This window comes from Aptenodytes patagonicus, chromosome Z (assembly GCF_965638725.1).
Source record: "Aptenodytes patagonicus chromosome Z, bAptPat1.pri.cur, whole genome shotgun sequence".
Taxonomy (NCBI): Eukaryota; Metazoa; Chordata; class Aves; order Sphenisciformes; family Spheniscidae; genus Aptenodytes; species Aptenodytes patagonicus.
Window position 1 is genome coordinate 33,844,412 of NC_134982.1, and position 14,379 is coordinate 33,858,790.

Consider the following 14,379-nt stretch of genomic DNA (forward strand, 5'->3'; position numbering starts at 1 on the left):
TAAAGGCCTCTTTTTCTTAAAAATGTAAGAATGACAGACCTGCTGTCCTACAAAAATTCCTTCTGGACTTCCCTTACTTTTTTTGGCCTCAACTGATTCTTCTGATTCTAAAACATTAAATAGTTACTATGCTTTATAAATGGGAAGATGCACTTCAGTGGAGACTGAAATTACAAAATACATATACGCATAGCAAAGCATACACCTGCACATTTTAATGTCAGTTTAGACTGAAAGAAATTGCAAATCACAAAAAAAGAAGCTCATGGTATACATAAGATGAGTTAAAAAATAATATCGTTGCCTGAAATAAAAGAAATGGAATGGAATGAAGAACAAAGAAGCTGTGATTGAACATGTCACATGATCTCGTTAGGTCGTGCAGAGAAGAAATGAGAAAGGCAAAAGCCCAGCTAGAACGCAATCTGGCCGCTGTCGTTAAAGACAACAAAAAAAGCTTTTACAAATATATTAATGACAAGAAGAGAGCCAAGGAGAATCTCCATCCTTATTGGATGCAGGGGGGAACATTGTCACTGAGGATGAGGAAAAGGCTGAGGTACTCAATGCCTTCTTTGCCTCAGTCTTTAACAGGCAGACCAGTTATCCTCAGGGTACTTGGCCCCCCGAGCTGGAAGACAGGGACGGCGAGCAGGATGAACCCCCCGTAATCCAAGAGGAAGCAGTCAATGACCTGCTACGCCACCTGGACGCTCACAAGTCTATGGGGCTGGATGGGATCCACCCGAGAGTGCTGAGGGAGCTGGCGGAGGAGCTCGCCAAGCCACTCTCCATCATTTATCAGCAGTCCTGGTTAACGGGGGAGGTCCCGGACGACTGGAGGCTTGCCAATGTGACGCCCATCCACAAGAAGGGCCGGAAGGAGGATCCGGGGAACTACAGGCCTGTCAGCCTGACCTCGGTGCCGGGGAAGATTATGGAGCGGTTCATTTTGAGGGCGCTCATAAGGCATGAGCGGGACAACCAGGGGATCCGGCCTAGCCAGCACGGGTTCATGAGAGGCAGGTCCTGCTTGACCAACCTGATCTCCTTCTATGACCAGGTGGCCCGCCTGGTGGATGAGGGAAAGGCTGTGGATGTGGTCTACCTGGACTTCAGCAAGGCCTTTGACACCGTTTCCCACAGCATTCTCCTAGAGAAGCTGGCAGCTCACAGCTTAGACAGGTGTACTCTGCGCTGGGTCAAAAACTGGCTGGACGGCCGGGCCCAGAGAGTTGTGGTGAATGGAGTTACATCCAGTTGGCAGCCGGTCATGAGCGGTGTTCCCCAGGGCTCAGTACTGGGGCCGGTCTTGTTCAATATCTTTATCAATGATCTGGATGAGGGGATCGAGTGCACCCTCAGTAAGTTTGCAGACGACACCAGGTTGGGCGGGAGTGTTGATCTGCTCGAGGGTAGGAAGGCTCTGCAGAGGGACCTCAACAGGCTGGATCGATGGGCCGAGGCCAACTGTATGAGGTTCAACAAGGCCAAGTGCCGGGTCCTGCACTTCGGCCACAACAACCCCATGCAGCGCTACAGGCTTGGGGAAGAGTGGCTGGAAAGCTGCCTCTCGGAAAAGGACCTGGGGGTGTTGGTTGACAGCCGGCTGAACATGAGCCAGCAGTGTGCCCAGGCGGCCAAGAAGGCCAATGGCATCCTGGCCTGTATCAGAAATGGTGTGGCCAGCAGGAGTAGGGAAGTGATCGTGCCCCTGTACTCGGCACTGGTGAGGCCCCACCTCGAATACTGTGTTCAGTTTTGGGCCCCTCACTACAAGAAGGACGTCGAGGTGTTAGAGCATGTCCAGAGAAGGGCAACGAGGCTGGTGAGGGGTCTGGAGAACAAGTCTTATGAGGAGCGGCTGAGGGAACTGGGGTTGTTTAGCCTGCAGAAAAGGAGGCTGAGGGGAGACCTCATCGCTCTCTACAACTACCTGAAAGGAGGTTGTAGCGAGGTGGGTGTCGGTCTCTTCTCCCAAGTAACTAGCGATAGGACGAGAGGAAATGGCCTCAAGTTGCACCAGGGGAGGTTTAGATTGGACGTGAGGAAAAATTTCTTTACTGAAAGAGTGGTGAAACATTGGGACAGGCTGCCCAGGGAAGTGGTGGAGTCCCCATCCCTGGAGGTATTTAAAAGACGAGTAGATGAGGCACTTAGGGACATGGTTTAGTGGACATGGCGGTGTTGGGTTGACGGTTGGACTCGATGATCTTAGAGGTCTTTTCCAACCTCAGTGATTCTATGATTCTATGATTCTATGTCCTTTCATTGTGAGGTCTTTGAAAAGAATAAAGAATTTCTTCGGGAAATGGTTAAATCTTTCATTTGAAAAAAACTAATAATGTGTATTGTTTCACAATGAAAATGAAGGCTGGTTGAAAAAAGTGAATTTCATTATTACCAGGGATTGCAACAGGCCTGAATGCTAGAAGCTAGAATAAAGAAAATCATACGAGAAGAAAGTTCACATTAGAAGTATAGAGCAGCCCATGGGACCAAGCGAGATCCATCCCAGGATCCTGAGTGAACTGGCTGACGTAGTTGCCAAGCCACTCTCCATCATATTTGAAAAGTTGTGGCAGTCAGGTGAAGTCCACAGTGACTGGAAAAAGGGAAACCATGCCCATTTTTAAAAATGGTAAAAAGGAGGATCCTAGGCACTACTGACCAGTCAGTCTCATCTCTATACCCAGTAAGATCATGGAACAGACCCTCCTGGAAGACCTATTGAAACCTATGGAAGGCAGGGAGGTGATTGGAGACAGCCAACATGGCTTCACCAAGGGCAAATGCTGCCAGACTAATTTGGTGGCCTTCTACAATGGAGTAACTGCATCAGTGGACAAGGAAAAAGCAACTCAGTCATCTACCTAGACTTCTGTAAGGCCTTTGATTTAGTCCCATACAACATTCTTGCCACAAAATTGGAAAGATACAGGTTTGACAGATGGACTATTAGATGGATAAGGAACTGGCTGGATGGCTGCATCCAAAGAATTACAGTCAATGACATCAAGTGGAAGCCAGTAACGACTGGTGTCCCTCAAGGGTCCATAGTGGGACCGGTACAATTTAGTATCTTCATTAATGACATAGGTAGTGGGATTGAGTGCACACTCAGCAAGTATGTAGATGACACCAAGCTGAGTGGTGTAGTTAATATGCTTGAGGGAAGGGATGCCATGCAGAGGGACTATGACAGGCTTGAGAAAGTGGGCCCATGTGAACCCCATGAAGTTCAACAAGGCCAAGGCAGGGTCCTGCACCTGAGTCGGGGCAATCAACAGCACCAATATAGACTAGGGGGATGAATGGATTGAGAGCAGCCCTGCGAAGACTTGGGCATACTGGTGGATGAAAAATTGGACATGAGCCGGCAACGTGCGCTTGAAACCCAGAAAGCCAATCATATCCTGGGCTGCATAAAAGGAAGCGTGGCCAGCAGGTCGAGGGAGTGGATTTTGCTCTTCTACTCTGCTCTGGTGAGACCCCACCTGGAGTATTGCATCCAGCCCTGGGGTTCACAGTACAAGAAAGACATGGACCTGTTACAGTGGGTCCAGAGGAGAGCCATGAAAACGCTTAGAGGGCTGGAACACCTCTCCTATGAAGAAAGGCTGAGAGAGTTGGGGTTATTCAGCCTCGAGAGGAGAAGGCTTCAGGAAGACCTTATTGCAGCCTATCAGTACTTAAAGGGGGCTTGTAAGAAAGATGGGGGCAAACTTTTTAGTAGGACCTGTAGCGATAGCACAAGGGGGAATGGTTTTAAACCAAAAGAGAGTAGATTTAAATTGAACATAAGGAAGAAATTCTTTACTATGAGGGTGGTAAGATACTGGAACAGGTTGCCCAGAGAAGCTGTGGATACCCCATCATTGGAAGTGTTCAAGGTCAGGTTGGACAGGGATTTGAGCAATCTGACCTAGTGAAAGATGTCCCTGCCCATGGCAGGGGGGTAGCCTAAATGATCTTTAGAGGTCCATTCCAACCCAAACCATTCTATGATACTATGATTCCACGATTCTTTGAAAATGAAAAAAATCAAAGGAAATTAAAAGAAGATATGCTTATCACTTCACCATAACCCAATAGATTTTCACTGCCTAGACAAAGCATCTACAAAGTGTCTGTAAACTCAAATTTTACAATGATATCATCAGTTAGTTCTCAAAACATCAGCTCAAGTTTTTTACCTCCTTTGAAATTCCCAATTTTTGTTACGATTTCAAGCCCTCAGTATAGCTTGTGGTCACCCAAGAAAAGTTTTAGACCCAAAAACTACGATCAGCTGGTCTACTTATATTCTGACATAAGCTTCAAGTGCTAATTGAGCAGTGACATTTTTAGGCTTCTGAGGATGACTGTGCTACCAAAACTACAAAAGTAACAAAATTCTTCTTAGAAGGTTTTCTTAAAAATTGTGAAGAACACTTACGAAAATATTTTTTGAGATGCAGCACACAGGAAAATTAGAACTTTTCACATAATAAAATTATTACTGGGTAGCACTTTAATGGTGACTGCTCTAGTAAGAGCTATCTTTCACATGATCCAAATAGCCAGCTAACACTGCCATGTTACTTCTCCTTTGAAACACTTTCCTTTCACTCTCCAGAGTACATGGACATGCAGCATGGGAGCTTCAGTCACAGATATGATACTGCAACACTAAAACTACACTCGGGGTTAAAATTTGATATTGACAGATAACAGCCACTGCTTCTAAAATCTTAGAAAAATGTTCAGTGCTTCAAATTGAGTGTGTGCAAGACAGCAACATTTAGAAAGTGCATTCTTAAGATAGGACATGAAAAATCTGATACTTCTCTTCCAAGACCTGACTAAACTGGTTTTTTCTACTTAGAATCTTTAGACTTGGTTTATTGCAAAGATTTTGACGATATTATGAAAACTAAAGTGGAAGATGACATTGTATTGGGCTTACATGGACAAATTTTTGTAACAGCGGGGCTGCAGGGGTGGCTTCTGTGAGAGGAAACCAGGGGCTGCCTGCAGCTCATGGAGGACCACAATGGAGCAGATACCCACACTGCAGCCCATGGAGATCCCCATGATGCAGCAGGTGGATGTGGCCTGAAAGAAGCTGTAGCCCATGGAGAGCCCATGCAGAAGCAGGCTCCTGGCAGGAGCTGCAGCTTGTGGAGAGAAGCCCACACAGGAGCACATTTTCTGGCAGGAACTGAGGCCTGTGGGGAACCCAGCCTGTAGCAGTCTGTTCCTGAAGGACTGTACCCCATGGAAAGGGCTGATGCTGGAGCAGTTCGTGAAGGACTGTATCCCATGGGGGACCCATGCTGGAGAAGGGGAAAAGTAAGGAGGAAGGAGTGGCAGAGATGAAGCTTTGTGAACTGACTGCAACCTCCATTCCCCATCCCCTCCTGCAGCACTCAGAGGGGAGGAGGTAGAAGAGTCAAGAGTGAAGTTGAGCCTGGGAAGAAAGGGGGGTGGGGAGAAGATGTTTTTAGTTTTGTCTTTGTTTCTCACTATCCTACTCTATTTTTAGTTGGCAATAAATTAATCTTCCCTAAGTCAAGTCTGTTTTGCTTATGATGGAAATCGGTGAGTGATCTCCCTGCCCTTATCTCAATCCACGAGCTTTTTCATCCTACTTTCTCCCCCATCCCGCTGAGAAGGGGGAGTGACGAAGCAGCTGGGTGGGCACCTGGCAGCCAGCCAAGGTTAACCCACCACACTTAAGCATAACAATACAACTTACTGACAGCCAGCCAAGGTTAACCCACCACACTTAAGCATAACAATACAACTTACTGAGTCTTAAAGGTGGTTTCATTTCTACAAAATAAAAATCCAGATAAAAAAAGCAAATAGTTAATTCCATCTTTTCCTTTTATATAGAAATATTCAATTTTCTGAACAGCATTATTATCTACATCTGGACAAAGGTGGCCCTTTTTTCGTAGTCATAACTGAAATGAGACATTAAAATATCTTCAGAGTGCATGTGTATGCTATTATAAAGAATGAAGAGGCTAGACTAATCTTTACATGCACTAGACAAGCATTAATAAATTCTAGAGATCGTTCACAGGATTCCAGCTGTTGTATCAGATATAGGCATAATTCTGTGATGTATTTAAAAAGACATTTAACATGAAGCACATTTTAATCCCTGAATCCTACTGAATTCAGTAGGACCCCTCAGACATGAATTTAGGCAACAGATTATATTCAGCTGGAAATTACAAGTTAAGAAGTTAAAACATTCTTTAAAGCCATGCCATGAATACCCTACTGACCGAGAGCCTTAGTTTGTAACATCTGGTATCAGAAAAATATTTAACAAAGGTAAGTAGATAACAAAAGATAAAGATATTCCTATACTATAACTTTTCATAATGATATCAAGAATGCCTGATTATCTATAATATAATAAAACCCATTAACACAACATTGCCAGGAGAACTTGAATACCCATAAAAGATTTTGTAATTGTCAGTCCAAATAAGAAAGAATACTTCATGTCATTATCGTGCTGCTTACATGCTGTATGTATACACATAACACAGCCCGACTACTGCTGAGCTTTGAAGCAAATAATAGACAAAGACACAAAGAAAAATGCAAACAGGATAAATTACAATGGAGATTGATCAGAATTGGACTATGCTAAATGAATCTATTATCTTTCTTTGATAAAATACTTGATTTTTTAGACACACAGAAAAAGACAGAACTAATCTATTTGTATTGAGATACCACTGGTCTGTATTCTTCAGTAAAGCATGCATGAAATGGGAAATTAATCGTTAAAATCAAAACAATCTGGGATTATTGTAAGAACTATAAAACACAGAACAAACTATCCTGAGCTACGCTGAAAAAAATCACTATAAAGCTACATGGAATTTATAACATTATTCCTGCAGGACCAGCTTTGAGATTTTAAGAATTGTAATTATTCACTTTGCTGCAAAAAACAGAATTATCTAATGAAATGTGCCAATGATGATACAAAGCTAAAAGGGATTGCTTTCCATTATGGTAGAAGGTGTTGCCATCATAGAGGAGGATCTGAATATCACGTTAAAGGAATTGGATCTAGAGTACTGGAATAACAGAAAAAAGAGAAGTCTCAGCTGTAAAAAGTACAAGGTAAAGTGCTCAAAGACTACTGCAAAGGGTGGTGGTTATATCCAGCAGAAAAATACTTATGGATATTGATTAATCATGGAATTATTAAGAGCCAATGAAATGCAGCTGTTTCAAAGGCAAAGTTTCTGGAAAGAATAAGAATATACTTTCCTCATAGAGCTGGAGAAGAACTAATGTTAATGACACCAAAAATCTAGTCTTTGACAATATTACATCTTTAAGCTTACACAGATTTCAGTTATCCATGTGCAAGAAAAGTGCATTCCAAATGGAAAAGGTACAGATACGGTGTACCAGGGTAAGAAAAAGGGATTCCATGTTTCAGGAAAGACTCAATAAGCCAGCCTACAAAAATAAAGGCTAACTGGTATAGATAAGTAATTTGGAAAGGAGAACAAAGGGGCTAGTGGGTAAACACAAGGGAAGAAGAAGGTTTATTGAAATTATAAGCACAGTTATAAGCATAAGGCATAGCCCAACTGGTTATAAACTAAGGCTAAGCCTCCAAGGAAACCAACTTACCAATTTACCATTTTCAAAACAACGATCTCTTTACTGCCTCAAGTAGCCATTCATCCTTTAGGACCCTTCTGGGCATCTTTCAGCTAGAGCCACACAAACGGTTCCCTTGGGATTTAGCACATCTGAATCATCAGAAGAATAAACATGTGAAAATGGTTCAGAGGGAAGGGGCCAGTGGAAAGATGCAACATCAGGAAAATCCGGAACTGTTAACACAGAGCTACCACCACCTAAATTAAAACTTTTTCAAAGGCAGATGAGCTTCTGGGTGGGTGGCTGCCACTCTCCTTTTCATTAATCCTTCAACAGTGCTGATTAAGTTTTTTGTGCAGATGTAACGTGACAGAAAAAACTCGAAAGTGCCTTTTTTTTTTTTTTTTCTTTCTCCCTCTTTCCCCCCTTTTTTTAATGTTTTACTGGCTGCATCCACAAGGATAAAATAACAATTCTGGTAAGAACTGAACAAAAATAAGTGTAGGCTATAAAGTAGAAATAGTATGAGTTATCAAAAGTGTCATGTTCAAAAACTGATTCAAGATGAAGCTCAATGGTTTAGCACTATATAAGAGATTTATTCTAATGTTTAATAGAAAAATTTTACCATTCTGTAGCATAACGCTCACCAATGCCATATTAATATCCTGTAACCTTCCTTTTGAGATTCCATTTCCAAAAAAATCTACCTTTTCAAAAACTACATGAAATAGAACGATGTCCCCTGACAAACCAGAGCATCAAAACCAAACAGAACAGATCCTAATTCTAATCCATGTTCAGCCACTGACTTTGTCAGTGATTCTAAGTTACTTGGTCAATCCGTATGGGATTTTTAAACTCCCAGTCCCAGGTAAAAATCAGTGGGAGTTGGGCACCCACCTCTCATATGCTTTAGAAAATCCCCCCCTTTAATGCTTCAATCAACAGAAAACATGTATTAAATGAAAATAAAACATAGCATAAAGATATTAAGAAAGTCAAAAGTAAGTATTTTAGAGTAAATATGAATTATAAGGCTAGTGTATTTTAGTAGCCTGGTACACTAGTTTCCGATCACAGTTAATTTTATTTTTAACAGTGGCTTAAAGCAAAATGATAGCAAAATATGTTATTCTATGCCCCAAACATTTTACTACCTGACAAAACTACAGAAAACCATACTCAACCTGAGAGAGGCATCGTACTGTTAATACACTCTGCAAACTTCCAATATCATGGACTGCACCAAAACCTTAAAATTACCAAGACACCACCAATTTTCTACATCTCAAGAGCAAAACATTCATTTTTGGAAGAAAAAAAGAAGTGTGTTTTCTTTAATCTGAGCTCTCTTTCACAAACAGTGCAGGAGATAAAATATATTTTATACCATTTGACCAGTCTACATTGCAAATTCATAAATATTTATACGTGGTTGGAAAAAAAAAAAAAAAAGGGTAAAAAAAGGCAAAACCAAAAAACTTAACTAGAAGTCTATGAATGAGGAGTGAAATATTAATTAAAATAAAGAAAATCCTTGTAAAGATGTATGCTAATACTTCCTTTAGACACTTTTTAAATGAAAGTCCTAATTCTTCCTTTGGATGTACACTAACAATTCCTAATGACATCTCTTAATTATTTGCAGCTTTGGCCCTAGAACCATTTGCTTAGCATAGTAAAGTGAAAAACAAGAACAATCAGGTGTGACACCATTCTGTTCAGCTGACGTGCTACGGTGCTGGGAACTAACTCACCAGGACACAATTTGTGTGGAACAGAAGGCTGGCTTGGATGCAGACTTGAATATTCATCTAAGAACAAATCAGTTCATTCAAAATACAATCAACCATTTGCAGCTACCTGGCTTGTACACATAGACCACATAATGATAAGTATAGCCTAATGCTGCTTCTGACTATGGCTTCCTGGAAAATGCTATGAAAATGTACAACAAAACTTTATATTGGAATACCACAAAAACTAGGTTGACATCAGTATGTTTTTTTCTCACCTTCTTAAGACAAACCCTATTGGTATCTCAAAACAACAATCTTCCCAAAGCAGAGTTGTAACAGTAAATGTAACAAACTTATGGAAATTCCGTATTACAAAACACCTCAAAAAAATACCTAAACATAAGGCTGAGACTATTTTACGAAAATAAAGAACTTATGGGGCAGTCAAAAAAACCCCCAAAAACTGTATAAGAAAAAAGTAAAAATAATGAAAAAATGAAAAACACAGTTTGAGAAGAATTAAACTAATACATATTTCAATCAAGCAAATTAGCTATCTTCCTTTATCTAGAAATCTACATTAATTCAATAAATAAAACTCAAATAATAAACCCTGATTTCTCTTTGTGCAACTTTTTTTTAATATATGGATAGTTTAAACCTGTACTTAGTATAGTTCTGTTCAAAGTGCTATTACACAGGTGTCTCTAGATAGCAAAACTTTTGCTTGCTTATGTTCATTTGCTGTTGATACTGGCACCCTATATATGAGAAAGTAGCATTTGCCAGGTGATCTACAGAAGCCTTATGCCTCTGCTAAAAGCTTTTTTCAACAGATACTGTTCTGGACCTTACTCCATCTCTCAGGGGGATCTTGGTCAAAAGGATTCTAGAAGATTGGCATCCCAGCTGAAAATAAAGGAACAGAGACAGCAGCTTGATCCACAGGCTGCAAAATTTTCTTAATACATGGCAGTCTGGGTTGTTCTCCTAAACACAAAACTAAGGAATGCATGCCACTGTCAGTGTAGGGAAGAGAACCAAGTTCCAACCACCACAGGTTGTTTCTCCAACTGTCACTGGTCCAAAAGGATGTTACAGGGCAGAAACAGGAAGGGAAAGAAATTGGGTAAGTGAAGGCAGTTACAGTTGTCATCTCAAATGCAAGGAATTAGATGATGGAGAACAGAGAGAAAATGTTGCTTGTATCATCTGGTATTACTACTGGTTGACTCCCTTTTCATTCTGCAATCTCTTGTAGCACTGACATACCTACTACTCCTCAACATGGCAAAAGGAGAAAAATCACTTATGTGAGCATTCAGACAATGAGAGAGAGGGTTAAAGGTAGGGGGAAGCAGACACAGAAGGAAGAGAAATAATGACTGAATGCACAAAAAATTATGCTCCAGGATATGAAAAGTGTTTTGCTATCAAGAGAAGTCATACTAATGCCACTATTAGAAGTGTTTGCATGACCTGATAGTAGATTAACTGATTTCATGAAATAAAAATGTATCTTCTATAAAAGATAGTGCCTACCAAGAATCTTGTATAATTGCAATTATTATGTTGTTTTATTATGCAATTGTACTATTTTATACTATCAGTTGCATTATTATTTGTAATTATTATTACTGTATCCCTAAAAAATAAAACAGGTTACTGATAAATAGCATAGAAATAGTATGTGGTATTTCACACTTACTAAAGTTTCACTTACTAATATATTATTTGAAAATATTTATTCTGTCATGTTCTTGCATGATTTGGGCCTTTTCAGAATATCTATAAACTAATTTATTTATTAAGTTGGAACATTAATTATTTTATATCCAATCAATTGGTCAATCAATGCATGTCTATCAATTAAAATGAAATTAAGACAAACTGTAAAAGGATCCCTCATTTTCTTTACGAAACCTACCAGTACAGATCTGTGCCTGGAAGACAGATGCTTAACAGCTGCAGTAGGAGGTTACTAAACCACATTTCTGGGGGGATGAAGCTATTTGTAAGACATTTTGACCTAACCCCAACAAAAGAAAAACAAGGGAGAAAGGCAGAGAGATGGCAGAAGCTGTATCAAAGTTCTGAATAAACCTGAAAACAAGATTAAGTATGTATACTTTGATGTGACTAAAAGGCAGGCTGTTACAATATTACTATACTTATCCAGTTTCATCACTGTGTTTATTTGCTGGATATTTCCTTGAAGTATCTTCAACATTCAGATTAGATTTCAATCACAATGCCTCATTTATAATTCATTTAATCCTATTTTTTATACAGAAAAAAGTAGCTGAAGCGGATGTCATGAGGCTACACATGAATAACAAGCATATGTATTGTAACGGAAAAGATATTTCATTTAGTGATTTCTACCTACTACTGTGATAAGATAATGTCTTTATACTAGAATATGAGAAATGCTTTTCAAAAGAGACAGAATTCACATACTTTGAATATTAAATAACTCAAATGCTCTTTGAAGAAAGTTATTCCAGAATACCATCATGTGAGACTCTGTCAGAGTTAACTCATCCTATGAGGTAAGCTGGAAAACAAAACCTGCATGAAATTTGGTGACATTTCTATTGTTACTAACACATACGCAAATTTGGCTGTATTAAGACAGTTTCAGTATTACATAGTAGGAGAGTAATTGATGCAACATGTATTTATAAGATTGCTATAAATGCAAAATGTGCAACAAGACTTTTATAATCTATGTGCTTTCATAGGAAAAAAACTGTATTAAATACATATCCACTAGAATAGTAAAAGAACTTTCCACTTGTCACAAGCCTTGCCTTTCCTAAGGAAAAAAAAAAAGTTCTTAAATTATGAACCTATTACATAGATATTAACCTAATAAACATGATTTTAGTAGTCCTTTAGAATATAAATGGGTGTTAAATATTGTATCTAATCTGTATTTGAGCTCCTTTCTTAATAGGCAACTGTAATTAACATGCACAACCCTTACATACACACCTCAGAGTATAAATATGTAACTTTAAAAAAAAGGTTGCAATGGATATCAAATACCCTGATTTGCCCATATTAATCTTATTTGCATCTGTAAAATTTGCATTTCTAACTTAATTTGACAATTTGGTTATCACCACGTATTTCTGAACCTTTTTCACAGCATTTGATCTTAAGCCTTGAATTTCATTTATCTACTAGAAGTAGTCTTCACTCAAATCCAGAATTCTAGTGCAGATCATTCTTCTTTCTCTTCTGTAATTAAGAAAATGTTATAGAAACTCTTTCATACTCTGGATATCCATCAATTTCTACATCAGATGAACAGAAAAATGCATCTGTCCTTTTTTCATTTGTTTTTAAGTAAAAGCCTGAGGTAGCAGCAGAACCTGATTAATCATTATTTGGAAACATCACACGATTAAACCTAAGTTCCAATTCAAAGATGATTTTGTATTGTAGGGAACACCACAGGATTACTATTTTCAGCAGCAGGAATAGTCGAGGCTTTGAAATCTTTTGTTATCCAATCTGTCATTTCAATTAGTCCAAATTATCTACATTTACCTTTATTTTTTCCATCTGTGTGTGACATTTCACTGATGAGTAACTAAATGCAAGAGAACAATTTAATTCTTATGGCACAGTATTATCTTCACCTGCGGAATTGTGCCACTGTCAAAAACAAAGCACAATTATTATTCACATTTGTTTGTGATCAGCCCTCAAACTCCTTATGGCACAGTAAAATAGGCAGCCCAGGGGGATCAAAAGCAGGATTTTTCCCATTTTATATCTGTTTTCACCATCATCAAGCAGTTCCCTTATCATTTTGCTGTACTTAAATTCCATTTCTTATAATCACTTACTCTCTTCACAAACGGAATTATTCAGTTACATGGCTCCACTGCACACTAGAGGTCAGCCGTTAATGGCCAAGATGTATTGTGATGTGCTTTTATCATTTCTAACCAGTGAGAGTGAGAATGTATTGTATTATAAAGCTTTGGTCACCATCAGGCTTCTCATTCATTTTTAAAACAAACTGGCAATTCAATCTAATAGTGAACAGATGAAAAAACTAAACATTTTATGACTAATAATTATAGAAATTTAACATCAACATGACACATACAAACATAAATAATAAAACCTTACAGTTTTGCTTCAACTCATTTTAAGCAATTCTTACCACAGAATGCTGTACAATATAATTAGGTTTTGTCACCCATCTTTAAATATTATTACTCTTTCTCTTGTCCAAAACTTAATTAGAATATGAGGGAAGTAAAAATATAATGCAGAAAGTATTAATGAAAAGCAGTTCAGGATTGAAAATGAACGTGGCTTGAAATGGAAAGTTTGTTTTGCCTGTCATTCAGTAGGAAATTCTATACTCATTTAGATCAAAATACACGTTTTTATTACACTATTAGAACAAGTTTAAGCAACTAAAAAGAAAAGCTATTCTGTGCATTACACAATTTCTATTCATTGAACTCATGGTATATTTTACTTTAATAAAGTAGTAAATGATACCAACTTTTTAACCTAAAGGTTTTCAACACAGATAGTTGAGAAAGTAAAACAGTAAAGGCACTGTTCAAATGGTGGGGATTTTGATTAAATGGAGTTCTAAGGGCCTGGTCAAAACTTAGTACTGAAATGTACTGAGCATACACAGGAGTCTTATCTTTTAACTGATACCTAGTTAGTTTTTATAGCTTTTATTTTAAACGTACCAAATTAATGTGTGTCAATGATTTCCCTACTGCATTTGGAACTCTAATGGAGTGTTTCACACAGTGTAAATATAGAGGAAGATATAAGTCCTGGATGCTGTAATTTGGATAGGATTTTTCCAACTGATTTCATTTGTGCAGGATTTCACCCACACACTTAAAGACATTTATTATATAGATAACTGAAGGTATCTTTATGAAAAAAAGATCATTCCTTCAGCCAAAATAAATAGCAGATTTCTTGGTCACAGACTTTCAGACGTGGAACAGCA

The 14,379-nt window shown here is 38.8% G+C and overlaps 1 protein-coding gene across 1 annotated transcript in view; it reads right to left on the reverse strand.

Moving 5' to 3' along the window:
• Window positions 1-14,379, reverse strand: part of PTPRD (protein tyrosine phosphatase receptor type D) — a 1,297,197-nt gene that overhangs the window by 264,993 nt on the left and 1,017,825 nt on the right. The gene's annotated exons all lie outside the window — the stretch shown is intronic.